This window comes from Moschus berezovskii, chromosome 1 (genome assembly GCF_049115385.1).
Source record: "Moschus berezovskii isolate FMDL1 chromosome 1, NW_MosBer_1.0, whole genome shotgun sequence".
Lineage (NCBI taxonomy): Eukaryota > Metazoa > Chordata > Mammalia > Artiodactyla > Moschidae > Moschus > Moschus berezovskii.
The window spans coordinates 29810467-29822675 of NC_142460.1; positions in this window are offsets into that span (position 1 = coordinate 29810467).

A 12209-nucleotide genomic window follows, 5' to 3' on the forward strand; every position below is an offset into this window, starting at 1 on the left:
TGCCCCCTAGCAATACCTACCGTCTTATTTGGGTTTCTCTTACCTTGGTCATGGAAAATCTCTTCACAGCCGCTCCAGCAAAGTGCAGCCGCTGTACCTTACCTTGGACGAGGGGTATCCCTCAAGGCCACCCCTTCTGACCTTGAACGCGGAGTAGCTCCTCTCGGCCCTCCTGCGCCTGCGCAGCCACCGCCTGTTGGACGTGGGGTAGCTCCTCTCGGCCGCCAGCCCTGGCCTCAGGCGTGGTGTAGCTCCTCATGGCCGCACCCCTGATTCATTGACTATGCCAAAGCCTTTGACTGTGTTGATCACAATAAACTGTGGAAAATTCTGAAAGAGATGGGAATCCCAGACCACCTGACCTGCCTCTTGAGAAACCTGTATGCAGGTCAGGAAGCAACAGTTAGAACTGGACATGGAACAACAGACTGGTTCCAAATAGGAAAAGGAGTACGTCAAGGCTGTATATTGTCACCTTGCTTACTTAACTTATATGCAGAGTACATCATGAGGAACGCTGGGCTGGAAGAAGCACAAGCTGGAATCAAGATTGCTGGGAGAAATATCAATAATCTCAGATATGCAGATGACACTATCCTTATGGCAGAAAGTGAAGAGGAACTCAAAAGCCTCTTGATGAAAGTGAAAGAGGAGAGTGAAAAGGTTGGCTTGAACTCAACATTCAGAAAACAAAGATCATGGCATCTGGTCCCATCACTTCATGGGAAATAGATGGAAAAACAGTGGAAACAGTGTCAGACTTTATTTTTGGGGGCTCCAAAATCACTGCAGATGCTGATTGCAGCCATGAAATTAAAAGACGCTTACTCCTTGGAAGGAAAGTTATGACCAACCTTGATAGTATATTAAAAAGCAGAGACATTACTTTGCCGACCAAGGTCCGTCTAGTCAAGGCTATGGTTTTTCCAGTGATCATGTATGGATGTGAGAGTTGGACTGTGAAGAAAGCTGATCGCCGAAGAATTGATGCTTTTGAACTGTGGTGTTGGAGAAGACTCTTGAGAGTCCCTTATACTGCAAGGAGATCCAACTAGTCCATTCTAGAGGAGATCAATCCTGGATGTTCATTGGAGGGACTGATGCTAAAGCTGAAACTGCAATACTTTGGCCACCTTATGTGACGAGTTGACTCACTGGAAAAGACTGATGCTGGGGAAGGTTGGGGGCGGGAGGAGAAGGGGACGACGGAGAATGAGATGGCTGGATGGCATCACCGACTCTGTGGACATGAGTTTGAGTGTACTCCGGGAGTTGGTGATGGACAGGGAGGCCTGGGGTGCTGTGATTCATGGGGTCGCGGAGAGTCGGACACGACTGAGCGATTGAACTGAACTGAACTAAGTATATTCTATGCCAAGACTTATGGTATGTTCTATGGATAAAGTATTGATAAAACTCAGCTTCTACACTTAAATAATACACACATTAAGGTAATTTTGCTCTATGCTCAACTGTCATTTGAATGCTATTTTATTCCATTGCTTATAGAACTAGGTTCATTCAAGGTAGACAGTTCAGTTCAGTTCAGTCGCTCAGTCGTGTCCGACTCTTTGCGACCCCATGAATCACAGCATGCCAGGCCTCCCTGTCCAGCACCAACTCCCGTAGTTCACTCAAACTCATGTCAATTGAGTTGGTGATGCCATCCAGCCATCTCATCCTCTGTCAGCCCCTTCTCCTCCTGCCCTGAATCTTTCCCAGCATCTGGGTCTTTCCCAATGAGTCAGCTCTTTGCATCATGTGGCCAAAGTATTGGAGCTTCAGGATCAGTCCTTCCTATGAATATTCAAGGTTGAGTTCCTTTAGTATTGACAGGTTTGATCTTGTGGTGGTAAATTATTTGAACCTTGTTTCAAGAAAATGGGATGGGCAGGGCAATGAAATGGTAAATCACTCTGCTTGACAAACTTAAATGGATCAACCTTGAAAGGAGATTGTTTAAGGCAAAGAGGTGTTTAATTTCCCTCTGCTGCTGTCAAGACAGGAGTTAGAGGAGTTTCTGAGCCTTTAGAAGACAAGAGATTGGAAAAGAGATGCAATGCAAGGTGGGGAGTGGGTGGCTGAGGGAAGAGAGGCTGAGGACATAATTTTCTGTGGGAGATGCCTCTGGGAATTCAGAGATACACAACATTTAGTGATGAATTTTTGACTTATGTGTTTTTTTTATTGTCTTCAATAATACCAGTTAAGGAAAAAAAAATAAACATAAAAAACACAACCCCAAAACAACTTTTATTCATCCTAATATTAGTGGTACTTTGTCAGATGAATGAGGAATTTGGGAAAACTAGCCACTAGGAAAAGCAGAGATAAATTTGTTTTATTCACATTAGAAAATATGGTTTATCATTTTAAAATCATTTTTCCCTTAGCTTTTTCTATAAGTTTGGATAAATATAAATAGCTTGACAACATTGCTAATGACATAGTAAAACTTATGTGATATAAAATGTCATTCTTTTTTCCCTTTCACAGTTTTTATTTTATAAAGTTGTTCAGGGAAACCCTGACTGAAACTGCCTACTTGGCCAGGCACCAGAGTAACCATTTGCATGAATTATTTTATGATGGGAGATCCTGTTAATGAACACAGAACTAACAAGTCACCGCCAACTGGTAGCACTCAAGAAAGGTCAAATGAGATGCCACATGGCCTACCAACATCCCAGAATCCTCCTCTCTGGAATCCATCTTGGAGGAGCAATGCCTGCACCACGAGGATGGACCCTGAGTCACAATGATTGGCCAGAGACAACCTGGAAGTCATTTTATCACCGTGAAACCTGAGACTGCCAGCCACATGGCAGAGCAGTCCTCTTGGGTTCCCAAACCCTCCTGCTCTTCACCCAAGCACCCCATTTCCTATAAAGTCTCTTGCTTTCTCAGCACATGTGTCTGCTTGGGAGAATTCACTTCCAAGTGATAGACAAGAACCCACTCTCAGGCCCTGGAGCATGGGTTCCCTTTCTTGCAACAAATTAGTAGCTTATAATGTTGATTTGATAAGAACCTGCCTTGATGTTTTTTAGTAATAATCTGTTAAATTGTCTTCTGATGTAAATAATATTGTTACCAAACCAGATTTGAGCGTTCAGTAAAGCCAATCTACTGACACCCACTGTACTGAGGAAAGTGCAGAGATTACTGCAGGAGCCAAGTAAGGAATGCAGGCAGCTAATGCTCAGAAAAACATAACTTCCAGATGTCTTTTAGGGAAAGGTTTTTTAAAGAACAGGGTGAGGGAGAGAGTTGTGGGGTGTACGGTCATGTTATGGACATTATTTTGATCACTTGACAGTGGGATAATCAGGGATCAATATCATCAACTTTCTGGTTCCAACCAGACTGAAGTTTACATGCTTCTGGTCATAATGAAATGAATTTCTTCTCCCTGCTGGGGATTTCAGTACCTGTAAAACGGTTCAAAGCATATGGCTTGAGTCTTCTCCAGGGGAAGGAACAAGATGGCGGAGGAATAGGATGGCAAGACCACTCTCTTCCTCACAAATTAATCAAAAGAACATTTGAACGCAGAGTAAAGTCCAAAAAACAACTTCTGAATGCTGGCAGAGGACATCAGGCACCCAGAAAAGCAGTCCATTGTCTTCGAAAGGAGGTAGGAAAAAATATAAAAGATAAAAAGACAAAAGAAGTGAGGACGGAGCTCCATCCCAGGAAGGGAGGCTTTAAAAAGAGAGAAGTTTCCAAAAAGCAGGAAACATTCTCACTGGCGAGTCTGTGGCAAGCCTTGGAACCTCAGAGGGCCACATAACCAGGAGGAAAAAGAAAGAAATAATTAAAGCCCACAGATTACCCGCCAAAGGGTAACTCCCAGCAGAGAAGCAGCGCAGACACCTGCATCTGCCATTGGCAGGTGGGGACTGGGCAGGGAGGAGCTGGCTGAACTGCTTAGAGAGAGGACTGGTCTTGAATGCCACGAGAACAATCTGAGAGAACTAACTGGGGATAGCAAAGCAGACTGGGATAGCTTCCCCACGAAAAGGCGGAAAGCTCTAATCTAAGACTCCGCCAGCCCTACTCAGAGAACAAAGGGCTGAGCAGAGCGAGCTGGCTGTGGTAGGCCCATCCCCCACCGAGACAGGCAGGGACATCAGCCAGAGCCGGAGGGGGCAACCGCGGCCCCAGGAAGGCATCCGATACAAACTGCAGGCAGTCTTGTTGCTAATCAAGACTTCTTGGACTTGGGCCGGTTGATATCTGCCTGAGAAGGTGTGCCGGTTGTACACCCAGAAAACTGAGTGGCAGGGACTGGGGAGGCGATAAGTCGCAGCGACCGCGCTTGCCAAACACCTGGTCCCCTGAGCTGCTCTGAACGGGGAAGGCACAAAACGCAGACCCAACCAAGTCTGCACCTTTGTGGAGTACCTGAGAACCTGAACTTGAGCCGCTCAGACCTGGGAAGTGCATACAACCCAGCGCTGGCCTCGGACAGTTCCTAGCAGAGCAACCTAGAGCCTGTGCAGTGTAGACTGGGACAACACACTCGCTGTGAGCGGGGACAAACCCAGTGTGACTGAGACGCTGCGAGCACTCCCCACAGATGCCAGAGATATTTGTCTGCAGCGTTCCTCCCTTCCCAGAACAGGACTGAACAACTGAGCCTTAAAAAGTGTCCACACTCCCCCTAGTGTCAGGGTGGAAATTAGACACTGAAGAGACCAGCAAACAGAAGCTAAAACAGAGGGAACCACCTTGGAAGTGACAGATAGAGAAGTCTAGAGACTACCCCAAGAATAAGACCAAAAACCAGAGGCAAGAGGCTTAAGCCCGAATCCTGAGAACACCAGAGAATTCCTAACTCCAGGGAACATGAATCGATAGGAGCTCATCAAACACCTCCATACCTATACTAAAACCAAGCACCACCCAAGGGTCAACAAGTTCCAGAGCAAGACATACCACGCAAATTCTCCAGTAACACAGGAAAATAGCCCTGAGCCTCAATATACAGGCTGCCCAAAGTCACTCCAGACCCACTGACATCTCATAACTCATTACTGGACACTACATTGCACTCCAGATAGAAGAAATCCAGCTCTACCCACCAGAACACCAACACAAGGTTCCCTAACCAGGGAACCTTGACAAGTCATCCGTCCAACCCCACACACAGCGAGGAAACTACATAATAAAGAGAACTCCACAAACTGCCAGAAGAGGGAAAGGCCACCCCAAGCAAAGTAATATAAGCAAGACGAAGAGGCAGAGAAATACCCAGCAAGTAAAGGAACAAGATAAACGCCCACCAACACAAACAAAAGAGGAAGATATAGGGAATCTACCTGATAAAGAATTTCGAATTATGGTGGTGAAAATTATTCAAAATCTTGAAAGCAAAATGGAGTTACAGATAAATAACCTGGAGAAAAGGATTGAGAAGATGCAAGAAAGGTTTACTAAGGACTTAGAGGAAATAAAAAAGAGTCGATATACAATGAATAATGCAATAGATGAGATCAGAACCACTCTGGAGGGAACAAACAGTAGAATAACAGAGGCAGAAGACAGGATAAGTGAGCTAGAAGATAGAATTACGGAAATAAATGAAAGAGAGAGGAAAAAATAAAAACGAATTAAAAGAAATGAGAACAATATTAGAGACCTCTGGGACAATGTTAAACACTCCAACATTCGAATCATAGGAGTCCCAGAAGAAGACAAAAAGAAAGACCATGAGAGAATACTTGAGGAGATAATAGTTGAAAAATTCCCTAAAATGGGGAAAGAAATAATCAAACAAGTCCAAGAAACCCAGAGTCCTCAGCAGGATAAACCCAAGACGAAATACTCTAAGACACATATTAATCAAATTAACGAAGATCAAACACAAAGAACAAATATTAAAAGCAGCAAGGGAAAAGCAGCAAATAACTCACAAGGGGATTCCATAAGGATAACAGCTGATCTTTCAACAAAAACTCTTCAGGCCAGGAGGGAATGGCAAGACATACTTAAAGTGATGAAAGAAAATAACCTACAGCCCAGATTACTTTACCCAGCAAGGATCTCATTCAAATATGAAGGAGAAATCAAAAGCTTTACAGACAAGCAAAAGCTGAGAGAATTCAGCATCACCAATCCAGCTCTCCAACAAATGCTAACGGAACTTCTCTAGACAGGAAACACAGAAAGGGTGTAGAAACTCGAACCCTAAGCAATAAAGAAAATGGCAACGGGATCATACTTATCAATAATCACCTTAAACCTAAATGGGTTGAGTGCCCCAAGTGTTGTCTACAAGAGACCCACCTCAAAACGAGGGACACATACAGACTGAAAGTGAAGGGCTGGAAAAAGATATTCCATGCAAATAGAGACCAAAAGAAAGCAGGAGTAGCAATACTCATATCAGATAAAATAGACTTTAAAACAAAGGCCGTGAAAAGAGACAAAGAAGGAAACTACATAATGATCAAAGGATCAATCCAAGATGAAGATATAACAATTATAAATATTTATGCACCCAACATAGGAGCACCGCAATATGTAAGACAATTACAAACAAGTATGAAAGGGGAAATTAACAACAATGCAATAATAGTAGGAGATTTTAATGCCCCACTTACATCTATGGATAGATTCAACTAAACAGAAAATTAACAAGGAAACACAAACTTTAAATGATACAATAGACCAGTTAGACCTAATAGATATCTTAGGACATTGCACCCCAAAACAATGAATTTCACCTTTTTCTCAAGCACACACGGAACCTTTTCCAGGATAGATCACATCCTGGGCCATAAATCTAGCCTTGGTAAATTAAAAAAAAACTGAAATCATTCCAAGCATCTTTTCTGACCACAATGCAGTAAGATTAGATCTCAATTACGGGAGAAAAACTATTAAAAATGACAACATATGGAGGCTGAACAACACGCTGCTGAATAATGAACAAATCATAGAAGAAATCAAAAGAGACATCAAAACATGCATAGAAATGAATGAAAATGAAAACACAACAACCCAAAACCTCTGGGACACTGTAAAACAGTGCTAAGGGGGAAGTTCATAGCAATACAGGCACACCTCAAAAACAAGAAAATTCAACTAAATAACCTAACTCTACATGTAAAGAAACTAGAAAAGGAAGAAATGAAGAACCCCAGGGTTAGTAGAAGGAAAGAAATCGTAAAAATTAGGGCAGAGATAAACGCAAAAGAAACAAAAGAGACCATAGCAAAAATCAACAAAGCCAAAAGCTGGTTCTTTGAGAAGGTAAATAAAATTGACAAACCACTAGCCAGACTCATCAAGAAACAATGGGAGAAGAACCAAATCAATAAAATTAGAAATGAAAATGGAGAGATCACAACCAACAACACAGAAAGACAAAGGATTATTAGAGAATACTATCAGCAATTATATGGCAATAAAATGAATAACCTGGAAGAAATGGACAAATTCCTAGAAAAGTGCAACTTTCGAAAACTAAACCAGGAAGAAATAGAAAATCTGAACAGACCCATCACAAGCACGGAACTAGAGGCTGTAATCAGAAATCTTCCAGCAAACAAAAGCCCAGGTCCAGACGGCTTCACAGCTGCATTTGACCAAAAATTTAGAGAAGAGCTAACACCTATTCTACTCAAACTCTTCCAGAAAATTGCTGAGGAAGGGAAACTTCCAAACTCATTCTATGAGGCCACCATCACCCTAATCCCAAAACCTGGTAAAGATCCCACACACACACAAAAAAAAACAAAAACAAAAACAAAAAAAACTACAGGCCAATATCACTGATGAACATAGATGCAAAAATCCTTAACAAAATTCTAGCAATCAGAATCCAACAACACATTAAGAAGATCATATATCATGACCAAGTGGGCTTTATCCCATTCACATTAACAAACTGAAAAATAAAAATCATATGATTATCTCAATAGATGCAGAGAAAGCCTTTGACAAAATACAACATCCATTTATGATAAACATCCTCCAGAAAGTGGGAATAGAAGGGACATACCTCAACATAATAAAAGCTATATATGACAAACCAACAGCAAACATTATCCTCAACAGTGAAAAACAGAAAGCATTTCCCTTAAAGTCAGGAACAAGACAAGGATGTCCACTCTCACCACTACTATTCAACATAGTTCTGGAAGTTTTGGCTACAGCAATCAGAGCAGAAAAAAACATGAAAGGAATACAAATTGGAAAAGAAGAAGTAAAACTTTCACTGTTCACTGATGACATGATCACAGAAAACCCTAAAGACTCTACCAGAAAACTACTAGAGCTAATCAATGAATACAGTAAAGTTGCAGGATATAAAATCAACCCAGAGAAATCACTTGCATTCCTATACACTAATAATGAAAAAATAGAGAAATTAAGGAAACTATTCCATTCACTGTTGCAACGAAAAGAATTAAATACTTAGGAATATATCTACCTAAGGAAACAAAAGACTTGTACATAGAAAACTATAAAACACTAGTGAAAGTAATCAAAGAGGACACTTATAGATTGAGAAATATACCGTGTTCGTGGATTGAAAGAATAAATATTGTAAAAATGAGTATACTACCCAAAGTAATTTATACATTCAATGCAATCCTTATCAAGCTACCAACGATATTTTTCACAGAACTAGAACAAATAATCTCACAATTTGTGTGGAAATACAAAAAATCTTGAATAGCCAAAGCAATCTTGAGGAAGAAAAATGGAACTGGGGGAATCAACCTGCCGGACTTCAGGCTCTACTACAAAGCCACAGTCATCAAGACAGTATGGTACTGGCATAAAGACAGAAATATAGATAAATGGAACAAAATAGAAAGCCCAGAGATAAATCCAAGCACCTATGGACACCTTATCTTTGACAAAGGAGGCAAGAATATAAAATGAACAAAAGACAGTCTCTTTAACAAGTGGTGCTGGAAAACTGGTCAGCCACTTGTAAAAGAATGAAACTAGAACACTTCCTAACACCATACACCAAAATAAACTCAAAATGGATTAGAGAGCTAAATGTAAGACCAGAAACTATAAAACTCCTAGAGGAGAACGTAGGCAAAACACTCTCTGACATAAATCACAGCAGGATCCTCCAAGACCCACCTCCCAGAATATTGGAAATAAAAGCAAAAATAAACAAATGGGACCTAATTAAAATCAAAAGCTTCTGCACAGCAAAGGAAACTATAAGCAAGGTGTAACGACAGCCTTCAGAATGGGAGAAAATAATAGCAAATGAAGCAACTGATAAAGGATTAATCTCCAAAATATACAAGCAGCTCCTGCAGCTCAATTCCAGAAAAATAAATGACACAATTAAAAAATGGGCCAAAGAACTAAACAGACATTTCTCCAAAGAAGACATAAAGATGGCTAACAAACACATGAAAAAAGATGCTCAACATCCCTCATAATCAGAGAAATGCAAATCAAAACCACAATGAGATACCATTTCACACCTGTCAGAATGGCTGCTCTCCAAAAGTCTACATGCAATAAATGCTGGAGAGAGTGTGGAGAGAAGGGAACCCTCTTACACTGTTGGTGGGAATGCAAACTAGTACAGCCACTATGGAGAACAGTGTGGAGATTCCTCAAAAAACTGGAAATAGAACTGCCATATGATCCAGCAATCGCACTCCTGGGCATACACACCGAGGAAACCAGAATTGAAAGAGACACATGTACTCCAATGTTCCTTGAAGCACTGTTTATAATAGCCAGGACATGGAAGCAACCTAGATGTCCATCTGCAGACGAATGGATAAGAAAGCTTTGGTACATATACACAATGGAGTATTACTCAGCCATTAAAAAGAATTAATTTGATCCAGTTCTAATGAGGTGGATGAAACTAGACCCTATTATACAGAGTGAAGTAAGCCAGAAAGAAAAATACCAATACAGTATACTAACACATATATATGGAATTTAGAAAGATGGAAATGATAACCCTGTATATGAGACAGCAAAAGAGACACAGATGTATAGAACAGTCTTTGGGACTCTGTGGGAGAGGGTGAGGGTGGGATGGTTTGGGAGAATGGCATTGAAACATGTATATTTTCATATGTGAAATGAATCGCCAGTTCAGGGTCAATGCACGTTACAGGATGCTCGGGGCTGGTATGCGGGGATGACCCAGAGGGAGGATAAGGGGAGGAGGAAGGTGAGTGGGGGGGTTCGGGAGGGGGAACTTATGTACACCCGGGGCGGATTCATGTCAATGTATGGCAAAACCAACCAATATAATATTGCAAAATAATTAGCCTCCAATAAAAATTAAAAAAAAAACAAAGCATATGGCTCAGAATATTATCTATAGCCCTTGAGGGGGAATTAAAGGTCCTTGACTTTGTTTCATGACTAAAGTATTATTATATTGTCTCTGCCTGACTGTTTTCCTTTGCTTCTGCATTTTCTCACTTCTCTGATTGGATTTATTTTTGGAACTCAGGGAGGGCCCAAGAGTCTAAAGTTTTTCTAGGAACAAAAAGGAGACAGAGCACATGGGGGTGTTCTATTCTGGGAGGCCCCATAGGGTCCTGCTCAGTTACCAGCGGGGATTTACTTTCCTCACTCATTTATAACTTATGAGATTAGAACAAGAATACCATCTGAAAGAAATTTCTATAAAAAGTGAGAAACAATTTAACCCTTGGTAAATGTAAATTCTTCAGGAGAGCTGTGAATTGTATTGGAATAATCCAGGGTGCTTCAGACAATAAAGAATCTGCCTGAAATGAAAGAGTCCTGGGTTTGATCCCTGGGTCCAGAAGATCCCCTGGAGAAGGGAATGGTTACCCACTCCAGTATTTTTCCAGGAGAATTCCATGGATAGGGCAGCCTGGTGGGCCACAGCCCATGGGGCCCTAGAGTTGAACACAACTGAGTAATACTTTCATTAAGCTGGTCACAGAGGATGTTAACTTGGAACAAGGTGGACTTGATAGAGGTGGAAATAAGTTGGAGAATTGAATGAATCTTAGGAGATAAAATCTGAAGGACATGAATATTAATCAGTTCAGTCCAGTCGCTCAGCCGTGTCTGACGATTGGTGACCCCATGGACTGCAGCACGCCAGGCCTCTCTGTCCATCACCAACTCCCGGAATTTACTCAAACTCATGTCCATTAAGTCAGTGATGCCATCCAACTATCTCATTCTCTGTCATCCCCTTCTCCTCCTGCCTTCAGTCTTTACCAGTATCAGGGTCTTTTCCAGTGAGTAGTTTCTTCACATCAGGTGGCCAAAGTATTGGAGCTTCAGCATCAGTCCTTCCAATGAATATTCAGGACTGATTTCCTTTAGGATGGACTGGTTGGATCTCTTTGCTGTCCAAGGACTCTCAAGGGTCTTCTCCAACACCACAGTTCAAAAGCATCAATTCTTCTGCACTCAGCTTTCTTTATAGTCCAACTCTCACATCCATACATGACTACTGGAAAAACCATAGCTTTGACCAGACTCACCTTTGTTGGTGAAGCAATGTCTCTGCTTTTTAATATGCTGTCTAGGTTGGTCACAACTTTTCTTCCAAGAAGCAAGCATCTTTTAATTTTATGGCTGCAGTCATCATCTGCAGCGATTTTGGAGCCCCCAAAATAAAATCTGTCACTGTTTCCACTGTTTCGCCATTTATTTGCCATGAAGTGATGTAACCAGATGCCATGATCTTAGATTCATGAATATGAATATTGATGAATAAAAAATTTCTGGCTTCAATATCTAAGTCCGTGATGTTGCAAATTCTTGTGATTAGAAATAAGTGATAAAAAGATACTCAATTTCTTTAACAACTTGTAGTCTTTTTACATTCTCTAAAACTTGAATTAAAAAAAAAAGCTCTAATCTATCAAAAGTATTTTTAAGGAAAAGATTTTATACTCTATCAGAAATTAAAGAAAAATAATAAAATATTTCCATGCCATGTAATTTAAAGTATGTTATGTTTTTAATTTTGTTAATAAGAGTCAGATGTGTCATTGTTTAGATATTGACTTTATGTGTATACGTATGCATCTGTATATACAATCAAAAGATATTATGACTCACCTTTATAACTGTCTTAAAAGTCATCTGTTTTATTTTTCTTCGTGTTACATTTTTCATTATCAAGACACTAAATTTCTTGTGCCAGGTTAAGAATCTGATGAGTGAACAAACAAGTATCTTGAGGGAACTAAAGCACTCTAGAG